The sequence below is a fragment of the Martes martes genome (genome assembly GCF_963455335.1).
Source record: "Martes martes genome assembly, chromosome: 2".
Classification (NCBI taxonomy): domain Eukaryota; kingdom Metazoa; phylum Chordata; class Mammalia; order Carnivora; family Mustelidae; genus Martes; species Martes martes.
Genome location: NC_137889.1, coordinates 98,430,007 through 98,454,062, shown reverse-complemented (window position 1 = coordinate 98,454,062; position 24,056 = coordinate 98,430,007). Strand labels below are relative to the sequence as shown.

Below are 24,056 nucleotides of genomic sequence, written 5' to 3'. Positions count from 1 at the left end.
TCTCCCTCTGCCCCTCCCCCTGCTTGTGATCATTCTCTGTCTCAAAAAATAAAATGAAACTCTGAGCTCATGTTCTAGTTATGTAACCCTAACTAAAGTTCTGAATCTTTGTTCTATGGCTGTAAAAGCAGTTGGTGTGCTAGATCAGTAGTTTTCAAACATAGCTGCTGCTTCACCATTGCCAAATGAGTTGATAAAATACCACAGCTTCCCAGTATCTAACAACTCCCTAGCTACTGTACTCTGGGATGAAGACTTGGAACCTCTATTTCCCTCTGGGTGTTTATGTGGTGAAATTAAACTCTACCTACATAATTCCCAAAGTTTCTGTCATCCCTATAGTATTTTTTTCAGCAGTTGCCTGTTCATATGTTATGTGAACCATGTAAAATATAGTTTTGGTCACAGAAATTTCAGAAAAGCAAGAGCATTTGAAGTACATTACATATGTTGTAACAACCTTGCATATATTCTTTTCAGGTAGTACCTTATGGAATTATTTTTATTGTCTTCCTCTTAATTATATTCCTCTATGATAGATCACATAACATGAAAATCTGTTCATGAAAGAAAAATAGAAAGATGAAAATTCAGAATGTGGAAGAGTTTACTGGTCACAACTCTCAAGATAATGTATTAATTATTCAATAGAACTAGTTCTTATGTCTGTAATCCTAAAATTGTGTAAAAACTCTCCAGACTAGAACTAGCTGAAAGAACAGAACTAATTGGAAAAGACTTCCCCCACCACCAACTGATCCTTTCCAATAATTGTATCCAATAAGTTTTTTATTTGCTTTAGTTAGTTTTCATTTCTTTCAATTGAACCATCACTATTACTTAATATTAGTTTTCCTTGAGGAAACTTGTCTCTTACATGATAATTATAGAGCTCATTTTGCGGAGGCAATTTTTTATTTAGAAATATTTTTTAATCATCTCTTGTTCTTTAGTGTTATTGACCAATTTAACCTTTGCTTAATATGTTAGTGATCAAGATATTCAATGTTATTACCGAAGGAATTTCATGAGCAGGGCAATCCACCACGTGGACACTCCCAAAATACATGCTATTACTCCTAGACTGTGGGGATTTCCCTATATTGCCCAGGGTTATCATTAACTATGGTAATACAGATAAATCCCTGCTCTACCTGACACCAGAGCATGCTGCCTACAGTTCCCCAATGTTAGAAGCAGCTAAATTGCAAACAGGATCAATGATTTGAATGATCTTCCCTTGTGACTTCTAACTCTATATCTGATTTTATCTTATTTTTTTTTAAAGATTTTATTTATTTATTTGACAGAAAGAGAGAGACAGCAAGAGAGGGAACACAAGCAGAGGGGGTGAGAGAGGGAGAAGTAGGCTCACTGCTGAGCAGGAAGCCCAATGTGGCATTCTATGCAGGGCTCGATCCCAGCACTCTGAGATCATGACCTGAGCAGAAGGCAGATGTTTAGCGACTGAGCCACCCAGGTGCCCCTGATTTTAAAGATATTACTTCTTTTCTTGCTTTCTGGTATGTTAATTAATACTACATAGTGCATTTTTTCTAATTGGAAGCTATTAAAAAACCAACACTGTACTTCATTTTTAGCAGCTCTGCAAAATTATCTACCTCTTTATCTCCAAGGTTGTTGAAAATGTACTTTATGTGCCCTAATTTCCATTACTTTAAGTCAGACCTTGCCAGTGATTATCCCTAAATTTGGAGGAAATGCATGAAGCAGTTTTCATGGGATTTAATACTAAACCTTTAGAAATTAAAAATGTACCTCTACAAAGAAATTATATGTCATATTTAACAGACTATTTATTTAGAAATTATATATATACTATCTATAAACTATATATACTATAAACTATAATCTAAAAAATTATTTATAGTTTACTTTTGTAGTATATAGTTTAAAAGCTATAAAACTCAAGATAACGAAGCTTCTATTTGTAATCTTGCACTAATAACTATTGAATATGAATTTGTTTATGTAGGATCCCTGTATTACTTACACCTAGAGTTCTAATAAATGACAAGCACTAAAAAAATTGGAGTCTTGTCTGCAGAATTATCTCATGCACGTGCACGTGTGTGTGTGTGTGTGTGTGTGTGTGTGTGTGTGTGTAAAACTTAAAGCTACTTCTCCAAAATTTTTTACTTAATTCTTGAAAAGTGAGGAGTGTTTTCTTTATGCTCCTTTGAAAGTAATGTACTTAGCATAGAAGAAAGGATATGAGATTTGGGGAAGTGGTTTTGAACTAATGATGTTCAGTTAGAGACAAAACTTTGAGTGATGCTAATTAACACAATAATAAAGATGACAATTTTTCTGAACAAGAAGAAAGGCCTGTAGAAGAGGATAACATCAATCCATGAGATACCACTTAAAATTTCACAGAGCAGCTTCTATATGAGGCAACAGATAATTAAAAACCAAGTTGACATCAAGAAAGAAAATTCAAGACCATGTCTTGGTCAGGGCCCCTTCAGCACAATGAAATAAGTCTTTCATTATACACTTACATCTAAAATCATATTTTACTACATTAAGTAACATTACATAATAATTACTGAGGAGTCAAGAAAGTTTCATTAAGCATCTACTTAGCATGACAGTGAAGTGCGTAGTAGATTTAAGAAATATGTCCATTAAAAACAATTATAATTTTTCATTGATAATATTTAAAAGGTTATAGCTCAGCTGTCTAGGTAATTCAGATATCCAGAATGATGTATACTCTGAGTATTATGATTTTATCTTCATATGAGGTAGATCTTATTGATGAACCGTCTTCAGTTTGCCTTGGTGCCTATCCATATAATTTTCTCTACAGTCAAATAATGAAAGATCCAAAGTGGGTTTTAACATCATTCTTAGTAGGTAACATCATAGGGGAGGCATAAATTCATTACTGTAGCTTGTCTTCTCTTCTGAAGGTTAAATATGTCTTAAATCTTGTTGCAAAATGATTTATAAAAAGAAAGACTATTCTAAAAACAAAAATTTTCTCATTTTGAATTTCATCTTGTAAATTGCTTCAAAAATGAACGGGGATCTATGTAATCTATAGGATTATGTGGAATATTACACTTAAACCCAGATTCTTAGAGCATGTTTCTTACTTGCATAAATTCATATCATTGTTTTAAGCAATAATGAGACTAGCAGGGGCACCTGGCTGGCTCCGTTGGTAGAGCACGTAACTCCTGATATCAGGGTTGTGAGTTCAGGCCCCATGTTAAGTGTAGAGATTACTTAAAACCAAAATCGCTTAAAAATTTACAAAAATGAGAAAGTAAACTGAATGTAGTATTAATCACTATGGTTTTTATATAAGAATGATAATAATTGCAAGCTGTTTGCTAAGGGGTCACAGAACAAATTTTTAGAAAAGGAAAGACTACTTTCCCATATCCTGTGTATAAAGCTGTTCATCCTCAAAGTTATGAAATTAACACCTAAGGATAATTTTCCATGTATGTCAAATAGAGGTAAACTGCTGATCCTAAAATAAGGAAGTTAACTACCAATTGAAAAAATTGTGCAATAGATCATTGTTTTATTCAACAACAAAAATGATTTACATTTTCTTTAATAATTGATAAGGTCTTATTCTGTTACAGACATTCTCAGTGCAGTTAGTGGTATAAATTCATATCAAGGACTCTTTAAAACTTGCAGCTCACAGAGTATGAACACAGTTCTGCAATGAAGAAATATGTACATAATGGGAGAACTTGATCAACATTTTTCTTAAACTGCAGAGAGTAGATAGACATAAGTGTCTTTGAATTCTTGATGTTTTGATGTTTTCATTAATACGATATAAACTTTTCAGAAACAGTCTTCAACTTATATATCTTCATATCACCCAAAGTACACAGCAAAATATTTTGTATGTAATTGTCAATTAGTCAATACATGCGGATTTACTAAGACAAATTCTGCATGTTCCAGATCGATGATAAAATAAGAGACGCAACAAAACAAGGTAAGGGGTTTTCTCCTTTTGTTCAGGCTAAATATTATTGCAGTGTTGTCAAAAATATCATGCCACCTTCAAAGTGCCTATTTTACTAGAACTTGTTGTAACTTACTTACTTGTACAGATGAAAAGAATCTTCCATATGTATATGGTTAAATTATGTTCAAAAAGATGAAGTCCTGATTCCCAGTGTCTGAATGAGACTTTATTTGGGAATAGAACATTTGCAGATGATCAAGTTAAAACAGATTATTTGGGTGAGTCCTAATCCAATATGATTCTCAGCTCTGTAAAAGGGAGAAAATTTCTGTCAGTTTGGAGGCACACAGAGAGAACTCCATGTAAAAGATTAACTCTTTAATCTATCTCAAGCTTCAAGCCTCCAGGACTGAGTCAATATTCTATTGTTTAAGCCAATCAGTTTGTGATACTTTGTTCCTGCAGCCCTGGTAAAGCAACACAATATGCATGAGTCATAAACAATTTAAAATTTAGGTGTACTTATTTAGGTGATATAAGAATGGGTTTAAAGTTTAACCTTTTTGTTCTTAGTTAAAATGTGCTTTGGGGAGCAATAACAATTATGATGCAATGTCAACAAAAATCTATATGCAATATCAAATTTTAATTTGGTGAAATTAAAAAAAAGTCTGTATATAGACCAGTATTGGAAGTGAAATCTAAAAAAAATTTAAAAATAAAAAAATTTTAAAAAACAAGAAACATAGATGAACAAATACTGTAAAGTGATCACAGATTTCCTTTTCTTGTTCCAAACTCCATTCTTTTGCCTTTTTTCAATTTTATTAATATTCTTACTTTGCCCATCAACAATAAAGTGTAGGTAAATTCTATTTTCTTATGGATGGGAGGAGAGAAGAGGAACATCCTTTCTTACTTCCAGTAATAGTCATTTTAAAAGAAAGTGGAAAAGCATATTATTCAGAATATATGTGCACACACTCCCACTATATTTAACTACTATATTTATACTAGTTTGAACATTCTTTACCTCATGTTATTGAAGCCCTTCCATCTTTTTATCATTTCCCTTTGATTCTCTATTATCTCTAAAAATACATGTCTACTTCAACAATCTAGATACATTTTCTTTACAATATTTTTTTGTTAATCTGGACATTTTTACAATCTGGATGCATTTCTCTTCACATATGTGTTTGATATGCTGTGTATAATGTTAGAAGTTGGATTCCTGGGGAGGCAGTCTCTGGTAGGCAGAAGGTTTAACATGCAGGATGTTTTTTAGGGATCCCGGGATCCACACTTACAGGAGAGAGCTGGGGCAGCAGGACTGAGCAGAGGGAGAAGTTGAGGTACCATCCAAGCTCAGCAGCAGCCCTAGTCAAGCCAGTGCGGTGCTCTGCAGACGAAGTTGGACTTTCGCAATTGTGCTGAATCGGACTAAGATGGCTGACCTTCATACTCATGCATATTTTAGTCACGGGGCGTGAGGGGGTTGGGGGGAGGGGGTCACCTAGGGAATGAGTGTGACCTTGTACAAGGCAGCTCTCTGTAGCCGAACCAATCCCTTGAAGGGACTGTGAGTTCAGAGCTGTCTGGCAAGCACACCCCAGCAGCTGAGGCAGTTAAGTCCTTCACCAAAGGAACCTGGGTATTGCATTTCACTTTCCACTACATGGACCAGTGAGTATCTCCATGAGTTTATCTTACCTCAATATCTTACCTCAGTATCTTACCTAAAAGATACTCTCCTAATACTCTAGGGATTGATTTTTCTTTTTTATTTGGAACCATTTTGATTATAAGAGAAGAGCTGTCATGTTTAAAACTTTTGTAAATGAAGAATTATTTATTTCATAAAGGAAGTAGCTTAGATTTTTAGCTTTGAGATAACCGATATATTCACAGGTTGACCTTGCTGGAAGCAGGGTTCACCTCTATGTATGGACACCCTCTATAGTTCTGAATGCTAAACGCTCTCCTACACTGATGGCTGCTGACCCGAACTTTTAAACACTATTAGATCAGCATGATAAAGCTGACTTAGAGCAAACACCAAGGAGTGACTCCTGTTATTTCATCGCTGGTCTCCTCTTACTGCTATTGCTTGAGGGAGTTTAAGCTGGGACTTTAAAACAAAATTGTTTTAACTGCCATGACCTGAATGCCATAAACTGTATCCTATTTACTTGTCCTAAACTATTTTTGGCCAGTTAATTCATACGTCTGCCTAGAGGTCTCAGGTTCTGCGGAGATATACAGGTAGGTAGAGAATTGGTTCACTGTCCTGCTGCCTAAGCTCCCTGCACATTGCTTACTTTGTTCATTAAGCTCATAATTTCAAATCTGATTCTGCCCCAGGTTTCTGTGTCCTATATTAGGCGATCTAGTTCCTTCACTGTTTCCTTTGTGATCAATCTCATCCCTGAGACAACCTCTTTCTGCTTCAGTTCTTTTTCTTTATTGTTAGAGAATTAAGTGCTTGTTCCCACCTTTTTTAATCATATCATTATCTCTGAGTTTGATTCTTTCTGGGGCATTTGGTGACTTTTCTTTTATCATCACTAACCTTTTTAATTTTGCATAAATCCTTTCTGCTTACTGATAAAATTGGCTCATTCCACTAAGGCATCAATTTTGTGTATTTATTTTCCTTGTAGTGGCAGACTTTCTGGTGCTTTGGTTTAAATTTGTCTGTAAATACCGCAAAATTTCCACCAATAGATAGACACAAAGGACCCATGCCCTCACCAAAACCAAAGTGCTAACAGAAGACATGAACAGACATTTCTGCAAAAAAGACATCCAAATGGCCACAAGACACATGAAAAAGTGCTCCACATTACTCAGCATCAGGGAAACACAAATCAAAACCACAGTGAGATACCACCTCATACCAGTCAGAATGGCTAAAAATAACAAGTCAGGAAACAACAGATGTTGGTGAGGATGCAGAGAAAGGGGAAGCCTCCTATACTGTTGCTGAGAATGCAAACTGGTGCAACAACTCTGGAAAACAATATGGAGGTTCCTCAAAAAGTTGAAAATAGAGCTACCCTATGACCCAGCAATTGCACTACTGGGTATTTACCCTAAAGATACAAATGTAGTGATCCAAGGGAGCACATATACTTGAATGTTTATAGCAGCAATGTCCACAACAGCCAAACTATGGAAAGAACCTAGATGTCCATCAACATATGAATGGATAAAGATGTGGTTTTATACACACACACAGACATATATATATATATATATATATATATATATATATAATATCCAGCCATCAAAAAAGCAAAGTTACCAAAAATACAAATTTTCACAAAAAATATAGGCGAGTCTTAAATGTTCATTAAGTCTTTATAGCTTTTCACCATTTCTTTTTGTTAAAAATCTATTTTGCTTAGCTCCTAGATTCCTTTTTGCTTTTACTAGTGATTCATAGGTCTTAGGCAGGCAGATTTATTATTTACCCATGAGACAAAAAATATTTTGTAAGTATAAATTATAGTCATTCTGAAAGCCAGTGTACATTACTATTATTTCAATCCCAGCAAGAAGGGTTTATCTTAAATTCACTATTATTTTATGAAATAGCATTATGATAATAGCCATAATATCAATAGAAATATGATTTAAAAAAATAGTCCTATTGATTTCTTTAAAGTATAATGGTTTATCTATAGTAACCCATTATACCCGTTATCCAGATATTCTCTACTATTTTTGATTAGTTACTATAATGTAAAACATAGTTTTATGAAATGAATTCAGCAAAGTTGGAGGATACAGATCAATATGCAAAATCGGTTGTATTTCTATATTCTACCAGTGAACAATCCAAAAGGGAAATCAAGAGAAAATCTCATTTATAATAGCATAAAAAGAATGAAATGCTAAGGGAAAAATTTAACCAAGGAGGTTCAAGACGGGTACATTGAAAGCTATAAGAACTGCTAAAAATATTAAAGAAGACCTAGATAAATGGAAAAACATTGCGTGCTCATGGATTGGAAGACATAATATTGTTAAATGGAATTATTCCCTAAAACAACATACATATTAATGATATATAATGATACATATAATACATGTAATGATAAAAATATCAATGGTTTTTTTTTTTTTTAAGAAATGGGTATTAAGGAGAGCACATGTTGTGATGAGCACTGGGTATTAAACACAACTAATAAATTGCTGAACACTACATCAAAAACTAATGATGTACTATATGTTGGCTAACTGAACATAATAATAAAACAAATCTAACAAAATAAAAAATAGTAATAAAAAATAAATTAAAAAAATAGATAAATTTAAACAAAAAGAAATAGAAGAGCTGATTATAAAATTTATATGGAATTCCAAGAGACCACGAATAGCCAAAACAATCTTGGAGATGAACAAAGTTGGAGTACTCATACTTCTTAATTCCAGAACTCACTACAAAGCTATAGTAATCAAATGGGTGTAGAACTGTCTTAAGGACCGACACATAGATTAATGGAATAGAATTTAGAATATAGAAATAAACCAATACAGCTGTGGTCAATTTATTTTGAAAAGGGTACCCAAACCATCCAATGGGAAAGAATATTGTCTTTTTCAAATGATGTTAGGACAATTGGGTATACACATGCAAAAGAATGAAATTAGACCCTTTCCTCTACTATATACAAAAATTAAGTAAATGGAATAAAGAAATAAATTTCAGAATTAAAACTACAAAATTCTTAGAAGAAAACAAAAGTAAATCTCATGACCTTGGAGTTGGCAATGGTTTCTTAGATATAACACCAAAAACATAAACAACAAAGGAAAAAAATTGTTGAATGGGACTTCATCAAAATTAAAAAACATTTATACATCAAAGGACACACTGTAAAGAAAGTGAAAATGAAACCCACAAAATGGGACCAAATATTTGCAAATAATATGAGAAGAATCTAGTATCCAGAGTATGTAAAAGACCCTTACTACCAACAACAAAAAAACAAACAACCCAATTAAAAATTGCATGAAGTACTTGAACAGAAATTTCTCCAAAGGAAAAATAAATAAATAAAAAATTTGCCAAAGATATACTAATGATCAGTAAGCACACACAAAATTATGCTTATCCTTTGTCATCCAGGATTGCAAATCAAAGCACAATGAGGTACCAAGTAACACCTAGGATGATGAAAATGATAATAAGAAGAAGAAATAAGAAATGTTGCAAGGATATGGAGAAACTGGATCACCCATATATTGCTGGTGTGTAAAATGGCACAGCTACTATGAAAAAACAGTTTGGCAGTGTTTCAATCTCTTAAACATAGAATTACCATGTGATCCAACTATTCCAATCCTAGGTATATACTCCAAAGAATTTAAAACAGATGTTCAAACAAAACCTTGTACCTGAATGTTCGTAACAGTACTATTTAGAGTAGTCACAAAGATATAAACAACCCTGATGTTGATAAACTGATGAATGGATAAACAAAACGTGGTATATTTATACAATAGAATATCATCCAGCCATAAAGAGTAATGAAGCACTGGGCTATGCTATAGCGTGGATAACTCCGAAAACAGGAAACTTAGTAGAAGTTTAAGCCAGACACAAAGACCACGTGTTATATGACTCTGTTTACATGAAACATCCAGAAGAGGCCAATCTGTAAAGTCAGAAAGCAGATGAGTGGTTGCCAGGGCTTGTGAGTAGAGAGAAAGGGGTAGTGACTGTTTAGTGGGTATGGAGGTCCCTTTTGGGGTAATGAGAATATTCTGGAACTAGACTGAGCTGAGAGTTGCACGACATTGTGAACATACTAAATGCTACCAAATGGCACACTTTAAAATAGTTAAAATGGTGACTTATGAAAATGACTTATGAAAAAAAAGATGCCTCACCAATGTACATTCTTTTTAAGTCTAATTTCTCCTCAAACTAGAAACTTCTTTCCAAATAGTTGTAATAGGTAGAGTTTTATCTTAAAGTCCAAGTGAAAGAATATCTGAGGACTCTTCCTTATTATTACACGTGACAGCGTGTGATGGTAATCAATTTACTAGGTCTGTTAAGAATGTTATTTAGTTTAGTAGATACTAAGTCTTGCCCCCAAACCAGAAATTCTGTAACTGTATTAAAGAGTGTAACTTGGATCATACGAGCAAGTCTAATTACATGTTTTACTAAATGATAAAATCACTAGAAAAGTTTTGGTGTCCCCTGGCATAGATTTGTGGGGCTATTTCCACACACTTGTCATCCCCCAAATTGTAATTCCCATCTGTAAGTCTTTGAGCCAGAAGAGCCCTGGACCTGCGTGACATCAATATAAATAGGTCATCACACTGATTCTTAAGTTTTCTGCTTCATTGTGGTAAAATTGATCAAACTCAGAAGGGCCATCTCTACCCAGCCTCTTGCTTTGAAAAGAGCAATCATACTCTCTAAGCACTGGCGACACAGTCATTGATTTTGGAATCAATGGAACATTCAGGGCAACATTGGATTGCTGATTGGCAGCAGGAAAATGGGTAAGAATGTTTCAAACTTCATAAAAAAATGAAAGCAAGTAAACATTAAATTACATGAAATCACATCTGCTCCAGCTGCTCATATCCGAGGAGTTACCTTGAGACAGACATGAAATGGCCAACATTCAACTTCAGAAATTCAAAAATCAACCAGCCACCCTGACCTTGGAGTCCAATACCCAGGATTCCAGGGGAGACTAGAATGTTGACTTAAGGGCTCTTTCAGATATTTCATTTTGAAAGTTTTTATCAGTTTTCAAGAACTGGGATCCTTGATTGTGGGCTTGGATATAAAAGTACAACCCCCAACACTCACAACAAAAAGCCCAGCATTGCTTTACAGGCAAAAGCTGTTCAAGCACAATGCTTTCCCAGACAAAAGCTATGTTCATATGCTGCAAGTGTAGGGGAGACAGTCTTGTTGAAATAAATGCCAAGTCACACTTTGATCTCATAATGAAGCGACAGAGTAGAAATAATGATTTTTTTCAAATTAATATGGATTTTCAGATGAAAAATATGGAATTTTTGTTCTTTTTTTTTTTTTTCTTAAGCTTTGTCTCTTCTGCCCCTTCCCCCGCCTCCCTGCAGGTGCCTCCACTGATGCTTTTAAATGGCTCCATCTGTCAAAATAGTGTCAAGGAGTGAGGAGAGTTTGTCCTTAATCCTCCTGGTACTGTTTCGGGAAGTTGACTTTAAGTTATAGCATTTCATTTTGATTTCTGCAGACATCTCTAATCCTGAAATTCTAACACACTGTACATAATTTGTACTTAACTTCTTTGGTACCTTTTGTTTCTTTGACAGATGGCTGCTGCCAAAAATCAGCTTGGGTGGGGAGCTAAAGTTCCAAGAAATATAAGAATTGCATGCATACCTAATATCCCTTAGGTTTATTCTTGCACTCCACATGATAAACAGAGACCTGAAATAGAGTTCCTGCCTTCTGGGATGGCCCTTACCAATGATGGCTTTGTCTCTTATTTGAGTCCCAGTTCCCTAGTCTGTAAATCAGACATAATTGTGTTTGTCATCTCCTTTACTTCACCAGGGGATTTTAAGGATTGCAAAACCACATAGCACATGAAAGTATAAAATGCTACGGTAATGGTTAAAATGAAGAATGACCTTGTCTCACCAATGAGTAATTTACTCTCAGGGAGTAAGTTAGGCGCCTGGGATGTGAATTAACTCTCTCTGACCATGAGGGCGCCGTTTTCAGCTGAATGCTAGAGGGCATGAAAGAATATAGTGTTTCCATAGGAGGCCAGATTACTTCTGCCCTTCCCACTATGCCTATATTTTTAAGATAACTAAAAAGATACGAGGAGATATTAGGCACTCTTGGGGAATACTAAAAATTTAATCTGGGAAATCATCCCAGTCTTACTGAAGTAACCTTAATTATTGAAGTAACCTCAAATATCTATCCCTTTCACATAATAACCTAAAATCTTTTCATGCCATCGGGTTCTCCTCCAGAAGTCAGCTTTAGAGACTAGAAGCATGAATGGGTCATAGTTGTTCCTCACAGCTCATGGTAGCTTTATAGTAGCTTCTTTTATCCTATTGATAAATGGATTATTATCACATTGTAATGATGTGTATTCTTTTAAGTTCACAACTTATTTTCAAAGTTAGTGATCATTTTATATTAGTTTGCTAGGACCACTAGGGTAACAGAGTATCACAGATCCGGTTGCTTAAACAACAGAAAGGCATTGTCTCTTGTTTCCTGGAGACTAGAAAACCCATGGCCACACTGGCTCCTTCTGAAGGCTGTGAGGAGAAATCTGCTGCATTCTTCTCTACTAGTTTCTGGGGGTTCAACAGTGGCCTTCGGCCATCATTAGTGTCTCCTTCATTACCTTGATCTGTGCCTTTACCTTCACTTGGAGTTTTCTGTGTGTGTATGTCTGTGTCCAATTTTCCCCATTTTATAAAGATGTCTGTCAGATGGGATTTAGAGGCCCACCTTACTCTAATATGACCTCATCTTAATTTAACTAATTACATCTGCAGCAACTCCATTTCAAAATAAGGTCATACTCTGAGGTATTAGGGGTTAGGACTTCAACATATGAATGGAGGACATAGAATTCAAGCCATACCACGATTTTATTTCATCTAAATTAAATGTATTGAAGCAAAGCAAGAAATAATAACTCATGATAGTTGAAACGTGTATCTGAAGCCATATTCACTTTTTCCATATTTTCCATGGCTTTTTAAATTTCCATTGCATCCTTAAGTTTTATTTTCAATGTCTGTGTCAATTGCTTCTATTCAGATGTCTTACAGGTGCTCTTTCTTACCCTTTCTAGAGTAATTTCTACATTTCTAGGATTCTCAGTTCCGTTACCATTGTTTGCATTACCACTTCATGCATGGGTTGTATATCACTCTAAAATTAAGAAATGCTTGAAAGCCAGACACCTGAAGCCAGGTTTTAATGAATGTGCATGGTAGTAGATCTATGAACTTGGGCAAATGAGTTTCCTTGCCAATAAAGGGATTCATTTGTAATAGGGTTTTAGCAAGGACTGTATAGGATACTGAAAATAAAGTTGGTAAAGCTGTTGCCATAATGCTTGAGACTTAGAAAATGCTCAGGTTTTTCATTTAGTTTTTCAAAATGGCACTGTGTTATTTGCAAATTGAAGGGGAAACAATGCAGACTTTTCTCCAGGTCATTCAACAAAAGTTACATAAGACTATGCATATATGGTTATTTAACTATTTATATAAGACGACATCAATTTTTTTTGTAGGTTACATTGTTATAACAAATGATCCTTCCAGAAATCTCAAGTGGTTTATAAAAGCAAAGAGTTTTTGTGTGTGTGGTTTTGTTTTTGCTTTTTCCCTTGTTCCTGTTTTGTATTAGCTACTTGTCACAATAGCTCTGCTCCTGCCCCACATTTCCACCTTATTCCAGAATGCAGACTAAAAATAGAGCCTGAAGGTTCTATCTAGAACATGCCATTGTTATAACAGAGGAAAAGGGACCAAACCAAATTAGGCAATGACGCTCAAAATTTTTGGCTTACAGTTAGTTGCTGCATTCTCACTTCTATTCAAATTCCAGCCTGAACAAATCATTTGGACCAACATGGTATTGTCAGGTTGGAAAGTATATTCCTTCCACAGAAAGGCCATGCAAGTCACATTAAAAGATAGAAATATATAATCTTCTAACAAGGAAGGAGGGAGAAAATAATTTAGAACATAAGAGAGTCTGTCACCAAGACCAATCCTAGTTCCGATACCAGAAAAACGCCAGGCTTAGTACTTACTGTTCTCTCTGTCGATGTGCCCTTTTAGTTCTACCTATTGTTCTTCTTCTTCTTCATTATCTGCTGAAAAAACATAATAATAATTATTATTATTTTAAATTTTTTATTTTAATAAACATATAATGTATTTTTATCCCCAGGGATACAGGTCTGTGAATCGCCAAATTTACACATTTCACAGCACTCATCATAGCACATACCCTCCCCAATGTCCATTTCCCCACCACCCTCTCCCATCCCCCCTCCCCCCAGCAACCCTCAGTCTGTTTTTTGAGATTGAGTCTTTTATGGTTTGTCTCCCTCCCAATCCCATCTTTTCATTTTTTCTTTTCCTACCTCCCCCCAACCCCCCCGCCTTGCATCTCCACTTCCTCATATCAAAGAGATCATATGATAGTTGTCTTTCTCCGATTGACTTATTTCACTAAGCATGATACCCTCTAGTTCCATCCACGTCATTGCAAATGGCAAGATTTCATGTCTTTTGATGGCTGCATAGTATTCCATTGTGTATATATACCACCTCTTCTTTATCCATTCATCTGTTGATGGACATCTAGGCTCTTTCCACAGTTTGGCTATTGTGGACATTGCTGCTATAAACATTTGGGTGCACGTGCCCCTTCGGAGCACCACGTTTGTATCTTTAGGATATATACCCAGGAGTGCAATTGCTGGGTCGTAGGGTAACTCTATTTTCAGTTTGTTGAGGAACCTCCACACTGTTTTCCAGAGTGGTTGCACCAGCTTGCATTCCCACCAGCAGTGTAGGAGGGTTCCCCTCTCTCCGCATCTCGCCAGCATCTGTCATTTCTTGACTTGTTAATTTTAGCCATTCTGACTGGTGTGAGGTGGTATCTCATTGTGGTTTTGATTTGTATCTCCCTGATGCTGAGTGATGTGGAGCATTTTTTCATGTGTCTGTTGGCCATCTGGATGTCTTCTTTGCAGAAATGTCTGTTCATGTCCTCTGCCCATTTCTTGACTGGATTATTTGTTCTTTGGGTATTGAGTTTGCTAAGCTCTTTATACATTTTAGATACTAGCCCTTTATCTGATATGTCGTTTGCAAATATCTTCTCCCATTCTGTCAGTTGTCTTTTGGTTTTGTTCACTGTTTCTTTTGCTGTGCAAAAGCTTTTGATCTTGATAAAATCCCAATAGTTCATTTTTGCCCTTGCTTCCCTTGCCTTTGGCGATGTTCCTAGCAAGAAGTTGCTGCGGTTGAGGTCAAAGAGGTTGCTGCCTGCATTCTCCTCAAGGATTTTGATAGATTCCTTTCTCACATTGAGGTCCTTCATCCATTTTGAGTCTATTTTTGTGTGTGGTATAAGGAAATAGTCCAATTTCATTTTTCTGCATGTGGCTGTCCAATTTTCCCAGCACCATTTGTTGAAGAGGCTGTCTTTTTTCCATTGGATATTCTTTCCTGCTTTGTCAAAGATTAGTTGACCATAGAGTTGAGGGTCTATTTCTGGGCTCTCTATTCTGTTCCATTGGTCTATATGTCTGTTTTTGTGCCAGTACCATACTGTCTTGATGATGACAGCTTTGTAATAGAGCTTGTAGTCTGGAATTGTGATGCCACCAACGTTGGCTTTCTTTTTCAATATTCCTTTGGCTATTCGAGGTCTTTTCTGGTTCCGTATAAATTTTAGGATTATTTGTTCTATTTCTTTAAAAAAAATGGATGGGATTTTGATAGGGATTGCATTAAATGTGTAGATTGCTTTAGGTAGAATAGACATTTTCACAATATTTGTTCTTCCAATCCATGAGCATGGAATATTTTTCCATTTCTTTGTGTCTTCCTCAATTTCTTTCATGAGGACTTTATAGTTTTCTGAGTACAGATTCTTTGCCTCTTTGGTTAGATTTATTCCTAGGTATCTTATGGTTTTGGGTATGATTGTAAATGGGACTGACTCCTCAATTTCTCTTTCTTCTGTCTTGTTGTTAGTGTAAAGAAATGCGACTGATTTTTGTGCGTTGACTTTATATCCTGACACTTTACTGAATTCCTTCATAAGTTTAGCAGTTTTAGAGTGGAGCCTTTTGGGTTTTCCACATATAGTATCATATCATCTGCAAAGAGTGATAGTTTGACTTCTTCTTTGCCAATTTGGATGCCTTTAATTTCTTTTTGTTGTCTGATTGCTGAGGCTAGGACTTCTAGTACTATGTTGAACAGCAGTGGTGATAATGGACATCCCTGCTGTGTTCCTGACCTTAGCGGAAAAGCTTTCAGTTTTTCTCCATTGAGAATGATATTTGCGGTGGGTTTTTCATAGATGGCTTTGATAATATTGAGGTATGTGCCTTCTATCCCTACACTTTGAAGAGTTTTAATCAGGAAGGGATGCTGCACTTTGTCAAATGCTTTTTCAGCATCTATTGAGAGTATCATATGGTTCTTACTCTTTGTTTTATTAATGTATTGTATCACATTGATGGATTTGCGGATGTTGAACCAACCTTGCAGCCCTGGAATAAATCCCACTTGGTCGTGGTGAATAATCCTTTTAATGTACTGTTGGATCCTATTGGCCAGTATTTTGGTGAGAATTTTCGCATCTGTGTTCATCAAAGATATTGGTCTGTAATTCTCTTTTTTGGTGGGATCCTTGTCTGGTTTTGGGATCAAGGTGATGCTGGCCTCATAGAATGAGTTTGGAAGTTTTCCTTCCATTTCTATTTTTTGGAACAGTTTCAGGAGAATAGGAATTAATTCTTCTTTAAATGTTTGGTAGAATTCCCCTGGGAAGCCGTCTGGTCCTGGACTTTTGTTTGTTTGGAGATTTTTGATGACTGTTTCAATCTCCTTACTGGTTATGGGTCTGTACAGGTTATCTATTTCTTCCTGGTTCAATTGTGGTAGTTTATACGTCTCTAGAAATGTATCCATTTCTTCCAGATTGTCAAATTTGTTGGCGTAGAGTTGATCGTAGTATGTTCTTATAATTGTTTGTATTTCTTTGGTGTTGGTTGTGATCTCTCCTCTTTCATTCATGATTTTATTTATTTGCATCCTTTCTCTTTTCTTTTTGATAAGTCTGGCCAGGGGCTTATCAATCTTATTAATTCTTTCAAAGAACCAGCTCCTAGTTTTGTTGATTTGTTCTATTGGGTTTTTTAGTTTCTATTTCATTGATTTCTGCTCTGATCTTTATGAATTCTCTTCTCCTGCTGGGTTTAGGCTTTCTTTGTTGTTCTCTCTCCAGCTCCTTTAGGTGTAGGGTTAGGTTGTGTATTTGAGACCTTTCTTGTTTCTTGAGAAAGGCTTGCACCGCTATATATTTTCCTCTCAGGACTGCCTTTGTTGTGTCCCACAGATTTTGAACCGTTGTGTTTTCATTATCATTTGTTTCCATGATTTTTTTCAATTCTTCTTTAATTTCCTGGTTGACCCATTCATTTTTTAGAAGGATGCTGTTTAGTCTCCAAGTATTTGCGTTCTTTCCAAATTTCCTCTTGTGATTGAGTTCTAGCTTCAGAGCATTGTGGTCTGAAAATATGCAGGGAATGATCTCAATCTTTTGGTACCGATTGAGACCTGATTTATGACCCAGGATGTGGTCTATTCTGGAGAATGTTCCACGTGCACTAGAGAAGAATGTATATTCTGTTGCTTTGGGATGGAATGTTCTGAAGATATCTGTGATGTCCATCTGGTCCAGTGTGTCATTTAAGGCTTTTATTTCCTTGTTGATCTTTGGCTTAGATGATCTGTCCATTTCAGTTAGGGGAGTGTTAAAGTCCCCTGCTATTATTGTATTACTGTCGATGTATTTCTTTGATTTTGTTATTAATTGGTTTATATAGTTGGCTGCTCCCATGTTAGGGGGATAGATATTTAAGATTGTTTGGTCTTCTTGTTGGACAGACCCTTTGAGTATGATATAGTGTCCTTCCTCATCTCTTATTATAGTCTTTGGCATAAAATCTAATTGATCTGATATAAGGATTGCCACCCCAGCTTTCTTCTGATGTCCATTAGCATGGTACATTGTTTTCCACCCCCTCACTTTAAATCTGGAGGTGTCTTCGGGTCTAAAATGAGTTTCTGGTAGGCAGCATACTGATGGGTTTTGTTTTTTTATCCATTCTGATACCCTGTGTCTTTTGATTGGGGCATTTAGCCCATTAACATTCAGGGTAACTATTGAGAGATATGAATTTAGTGCCATTGTATTGCCTGTAAGGTGACTGTTACTTTATATTGTCTCTGTTTCTTTCTGATCTACTACTTTTAGGGTCTCTCTTTGCTTAGAGGACCCCTTTCAATATTTCCTGTAGAGCTGGTTTGGTGTTTGCAAATTCTTTCAGCTTTTGTTTGTCCTGGAAGCTCTTTATCTCTCCCTCTATTTTCAATGGTAGCCTAGCCGGATATAGTATTCTTGGCTGCAGGTTTTTCTCGTTTAGTGCTCTGAATATATCATGCCAGTTCTTTCTGGCCTGCCAGGTCTCTGTGGATAGGTCCGCTGCCAGTCTAATGTTTTACCCTTGTATGTTACCGACTTCTTTTCCCGGGCTGCTTTCAGGATTTTCTCTTTGTCACTAAGACTTGTAAATTTTACTATCAGGTGACGAGGTGTGGACCTATTTTTATTGATTTTGAGGGGCGTTCTTTGCATCTCCTGGATTTTGATGTTTGTTCCCTTTGCCATATTAGGGAAATTCTCTCCAATAATTGTCTCCAATATACCTTCTGCTCCCCTCTCTCTTTCTTCTTCTTCTGGAATCCCAATTATTCTAATGTTGTGTCGTCTTATGGTGTCGCTTATCTCTCGAATTCTCTCCTCGTGGCCCAGTATTTGTTTGTCTCTCTTTTGCTCAGCTTCTTTATTCTCTGTCATTTGGTCTTCTATGTCACTAATTCTTTCTTCTGCCTCATTTATCCTAGCAGTGAGAGCTTCCATTTTTGATTGTACCTCATGAATAGCTTTTTTTATTTCAACTTGGTTAGATTTTAGTTCTTTTATTTCTCCAGAAAGGGCTTTTATCTCTCCGGAGAGGGTTTCTCTAATATCTTCTATGCCTTTTTCGAGCCCGGCTAGAACCTTGAGAATCGTCATTCTGAACTCTAGATCTGTCATGTTACCAATGTCCATATTGATTAAGTCTCCAGCCTTCGGTACGGCCTCTTGTTCTTTTTTTTGAGGTGAGTTTTTCCGCCTTGTCATTTTGTCCAGATAAGATTTGCTTTCTCCTGCTGCTGAATTCTGCTGTTCTTGGTGACTGAAGTTGGTTTTGGATGGGTTTCTTGTTGATCTTCTGGGGGAGGGGCCTGTTGTAGTGATTCTCAAGTGTCTTTGCCGCAGGCAGAATTGCACCGCCCTTGCCAGGGGCCGGGCTAAGTAATCCGCTCGGGTTTGCTTTCGGGAGCTTTTGTTCCCTGAGCGCTTTCTGTAGAGTTCCGGAGGACGGGAATGAAGATGGCGGCCTCCCAATCTCTGGCCCGGAGGAGCCGAGCGCTCGGGGTTCCGCTCCTCAGTGCGCCCTTAGAGAAAAGCGCCCAACCACCCCGCCTCCCTGGCTTGCGGTCACGCCTTGAGGAAAGCAGTCAATTGCTGGAGCCTGGAGAAAAGTGCCCAGTCGCTTCCATCTCCGTGGCCTCCGGCCGCGCTCCGAGCCCACCCAGCCTGCAACCGGCACAAGGTAACCCGGGCTGAGAGCTCAGTCCTCGGCTCTGTCACTGTAGCCGGCTTCCCTGCTCCAATACCTGCGAGCTCCGCGGCCCTCAGACACCCCCAGTCCTTCCGTGACCCCGCGGGACCTGGGGTTATGCTGACCCCGCCTGGGTTTCCCCCTGGTTTAGCTCCTGGAGCGATGTCTCCCAGTGGAGCCGACTTTTAAAAGTCCCGATTTTGTGCTCCGTTGCTCCACCGCTTGCTGGGAGCCGACCCCTCCCCCCGCGGTCTATCTTCCCGTCGCTTTGGATTCACTTCTCCGCAGGTCCTACCTTTCTGAAAGTGATCAATTTTCTGTTTCTAGAATTGTTGCTCTTCTTCTCTTTGATTTCCCATTGGATTTGTAGGTGTTCACAATGGTTAGATAAGCTATCTAGCTGATCTCCTGCTACCGATGTCGTCTCAGCCTGCTACTTCTCTGCCATCTTTCAAGAAAAGCCAAAAAAACATAATAATTATAATCTCATGACTCATATTGACACCCCTTATCAAAGGCTTTTTGAAAAACGTCTCATTGACATACTTTTGTCCACATGGAGGATTAATCCCTTCAAGTTTCCCAGACCAACATAATGTTTCTTCCAATGCAGATTCATACTCGATTTCCATAATTTATCCCCAAGTATTTAGTGATCTGGTAGACATCTTTTGTTTCTGCCTACTTAGGAACACTTTTTGGCTTCTTCTGGTCATAATACCCCCTCCTTTTTTTCTTTTTTTTCTTAAATTACTCTTTAACCATGTTCAGTCTCCTGTCTCAGTGCGTATCCCATGCTTTAAAGCAATATGAAATTAAAAAGAAAGGACCATCATGCACCACAATTTTCTCAGAGAAATAGCTCAAGAATAAATCCTCCGAAGTATAGGTAGAATTTGGGTAAGTGGGTGGGGAGAATTCTCGATGAAGGAATCAGGATGGAGGACAACATAGAGGAGAAAGGCTGGGAGAAAGCTCAGCAGGACTGGGATCATGGAAAGCTTTAGAGCAGAAAAAAACAAGCCAGAAAGAAGCTTGGGATAAGCTACAAGTGGCTTTTGGTGACACGTGAAGGTAATTAGACTTCATCTTGTCAGCTGTAAGAAATTAACAAGGAGAGAATAGAATAGTAAAGGGCACACACAGTGCTTAGAAGCATGGTCTCAGATAGTTTTCCCTGGATTTGAATCCTAAACATTACCTCCTAGCGTATAAACGTAACAGACATTTAACTACTCTATTTCTAATGTAAAGTGGGAACATATTTACCTTTGGAGCTAAAGCTCATTTGTAGTTAAACCACCATCCACTCTGACTAGTTTGAGCATGGAGAGCATTACTACAGAATATTAAACGGCTTTTGGAAGCACTGCCTGAAGAAAAGAGTATTTATGCTGAGATTTAAAAGTGTGGCCCAAAGCCACACTGCTGAACTGGACTAGCACAGGATGCCACTGCCACACTGAGACGTCACCACTACCTCTCCTGCATACAGAGTCATGGCATCTCTGCTACCGTTTACAATAGAAAACCTCAATCTCTGAAACAGCTTATACATTGCATGTTAATAATTAAAAAAAAAAAAGAAAAGAAAAGAAAACCTGTCAACCTCCAGTTTTGTATCTCTCTCAACTTCACTCAGTTCATTCAACTTCAACTTCATTCACGTTTTGCAGGAATGCATGTGAATGATGCACTGAAAACTTGTCTGGAAATGTATCCGGGAAATGTGGCGCTTCATGACCCCACCTCTGAACCCAGGAAGGCACACGGAGAAGAAGTTAGATTCCACGTGGAAGGAGCTGACCCACATCATCACCTACTGACCAACTCAGGAGAACTGTGAGGATGAGACGGGATTCTGTGTGTCCCACCTTCCCTGTGACATCTGACACATAGTAAGTGCTTGCAAAAGATTTTAAGATCATAGATTTGAATAAAGGAAAACCCAGAAAGCAATGGAGTCATTTATGAAGCCACTGCTGTAGTTTAGAATAGAAGAAATAATGGCACAAAGTGAAAATGAATATTGTAAATATGAACAGGAAAATAGCTAATTTGAGTTGTTTCAAAGGCATGTTGGACAGGATTCAATGATAGAGTATAACTGCTAGTTTCTAAGTTTATTGTCCAGATTGCTAGTGATTTTCAGTATAAGACTACTTGTTTTACTCCCACATGCATATTAGAAAGGGAGTCACATCAGTTTCAGATAGCAGAATTTGTTGCCTACAGTCTTCTTGTGTTCTCAGATCCAGATAGTGTTAGGGTGGATACCTGAACAGTCTGTGGCAATCCAGCCTTCTCTTTGAAAGAGTGAATCTCAATATAGATGTTTTGATGGCTCTTATGCAATATCTGATCATATAAATAGGTATTTACCTAAAACCAGAAATAGAATTAGTATGCTGTTTGTTTGTTTTAAGATTATTTATTTATTTATTTATTTGACACAGAAACAGACAGAGCACCAGCGGAGGAGCAGCAGAGCCAGAGGGAGAAGCAGGCTCTCTACTGAGCAGGGAACACGATGTGGGACTAGATTCCAGGCCCCTGGGATCATGACCCAATCCGAAGGCAGACGCTTAACCCACTGAGCCACCCGGGTGCCCCAAATATGCCGTTTTTATTTTGTAAGTCAAAATATCTCCATTTTTATTTTATTTTTTTTAAAGACTTTATTTATTTATTTGACAGAGAGAGATCACAAGTAGGCGGAGAGGTAGGCAGAGAGAGAGGGGAGGGGGAGCAGGCTCCCTGCTGAGCAGAGAGCCTGATGCGGGGCTCAATCCAAGGACCCTGAGATCATGACCCAAGCCAAAGGCAGAAGCTTAACCCACTAAGCCACCCAGGTGCCCCCAAATATCTCCATTTTTAGACAGAAGTCATTACGGAGAGAAAGGCATTTTTTCTTCTTCTCCTTCTTCTTCCTCCTCCTCCTCTTCTTCTTCTTCTTCCTCCTCTTTTTTTGGTTGTCAAATGATCCTTTATTGAAATATTTTCCTTTGTAGTTGTTAACTAGCTGGGCATTCCACCACACCACTATTGATGTCACCTATGATGTCATGGGGTGGCCACTGTCAACATTGCAGCCCACAGACTGGGCAGTCCCCAGGATCTCTTTACTGGTTCCAGAGAGTTCTCTGCTAAAGATCGGTGTCACATCTGTTAAGCAATGTTGACAGTCCCATCAGAAGTGATGTTTCCACTGTGCTTAATGCTTTCTGGTTCTTTCTGTTTCTTGGAGGTTCCTTGAGGGCTTGGTAATCAAGGCAAAGGCAGAAGGTACCATGTCAGTCTGGTCCTGTCTGTTCTACATGGTCAGCTTCATCCTCAGACCCTTCAAATTACAGGTTGCCTTTCCAGGGTCATCACCAGCCTTTTGAGACAGACCCAGAAGGGTGATCCTTGGGGCCAGGGCAGACGTGGCACTGACTGCCCCACCAGGGTTCCTCAGGTACACAATTCTGACCTTGTCAGGATCAAACGGAGGCAGCATGGTGGAGGCTGCAGGTGTCAAATGCACCTGGATTTGGGATGACCGAAGACAGCTGCTACCTTTGCCTCCTCTGAGCTGAAGGCCAAAAGCAAAAAAAGTTCGGTCATTTTACACAAGACATGTGATTCCCTGAAAAATGATTACTAGCAAGACCAAAGAATGTGCTAATTCCAAACGCTCAGTAGGACATCAGGCTTCACTAGGTCATATCATCTTCCCGGAAGCCAGAGCTAGAGCTCTCAGGGTTTTCTCACAGTTTACAAGGGGGAAGCAATGATTCACTTAGCACCTTGCTCATGTGCTTCATAAATGAATAATGGCCTGTTTTTCTGTGATCTTCAGTCAGGGTCTTCGGCTCTCACTCTACTGCCGACTTCTGTTGATCTCTCTTCCTCTTTCTCTCAGTCTCCCTCCCTCTTTTCCCCTTTCTTCTGCTTATATACAAACAATAGAGGCTAGTTAGTTTAACTAGAATCTGTCACTGATCACTGATTTTTGTCTACTTCTGGTGATTGTTTAGCTAGTACAAACCGACAGTACGTTTGGTGACCCAGATTGATCCCCCGACTGATGCTGCTTCCTTAGGCAGTATATTCAAGACTTATTAGAGATTTTCTAACCTTTAAACCCCTGAGTATGTGGGCCAGATTACAGGAGTGTTAAATCTTTGCTCTTTATAACATTCACTTTATAAGCAATGAGAAATGAATTGTTTGATCCTGTACATGTTTTTCTCTTGTTACATAGGAAAATGCAGTCAGAATTCATTTAATTATAACAATTTTAGATATGATGTGAAAGATTGGAACATGTTTACATTGCATCAATAAACCATTATACAATGTAGTTATAGAAAAACATTAAAAATATGAATAAGAAAATTAACATTTATTTTACATTTCCAGTGTACCATAGGGAGCACTTTACATATATTCTCCCAATTATTTCTTTAAACAATCATATGTGTTAAACACTGTTATCTCCACTTTACAGAGAAGCAAACTGGGGTTTGGAGAAATCAAGAAATGAGTCCATGTCATACACATGGAGCTAGGAAGAGATGTGTGGGTGTTCAAACCAGGCAGATTGATTCCAT

General features: G+C 37.6%; 1 pseudogene across 1 annotated transcript; it reads right to left on the bottom strand.

Moving 5' to 3' along the window:
- Positions 1–22,475: 22,475 nt before the first annotated feature.
- Positions 22,476–22,960, bottom strand: LOC308338985 (large ribosomal subunit protein uL11-like; annotated as a pseudogene). The gene has a single exon. The product of its transcript is annotated as a large ribosomal subunit protein uL11-like (transcript).
- Between the last annotated feature and the right edge of the window lie 1,096 nt (positions 22,961–24,056).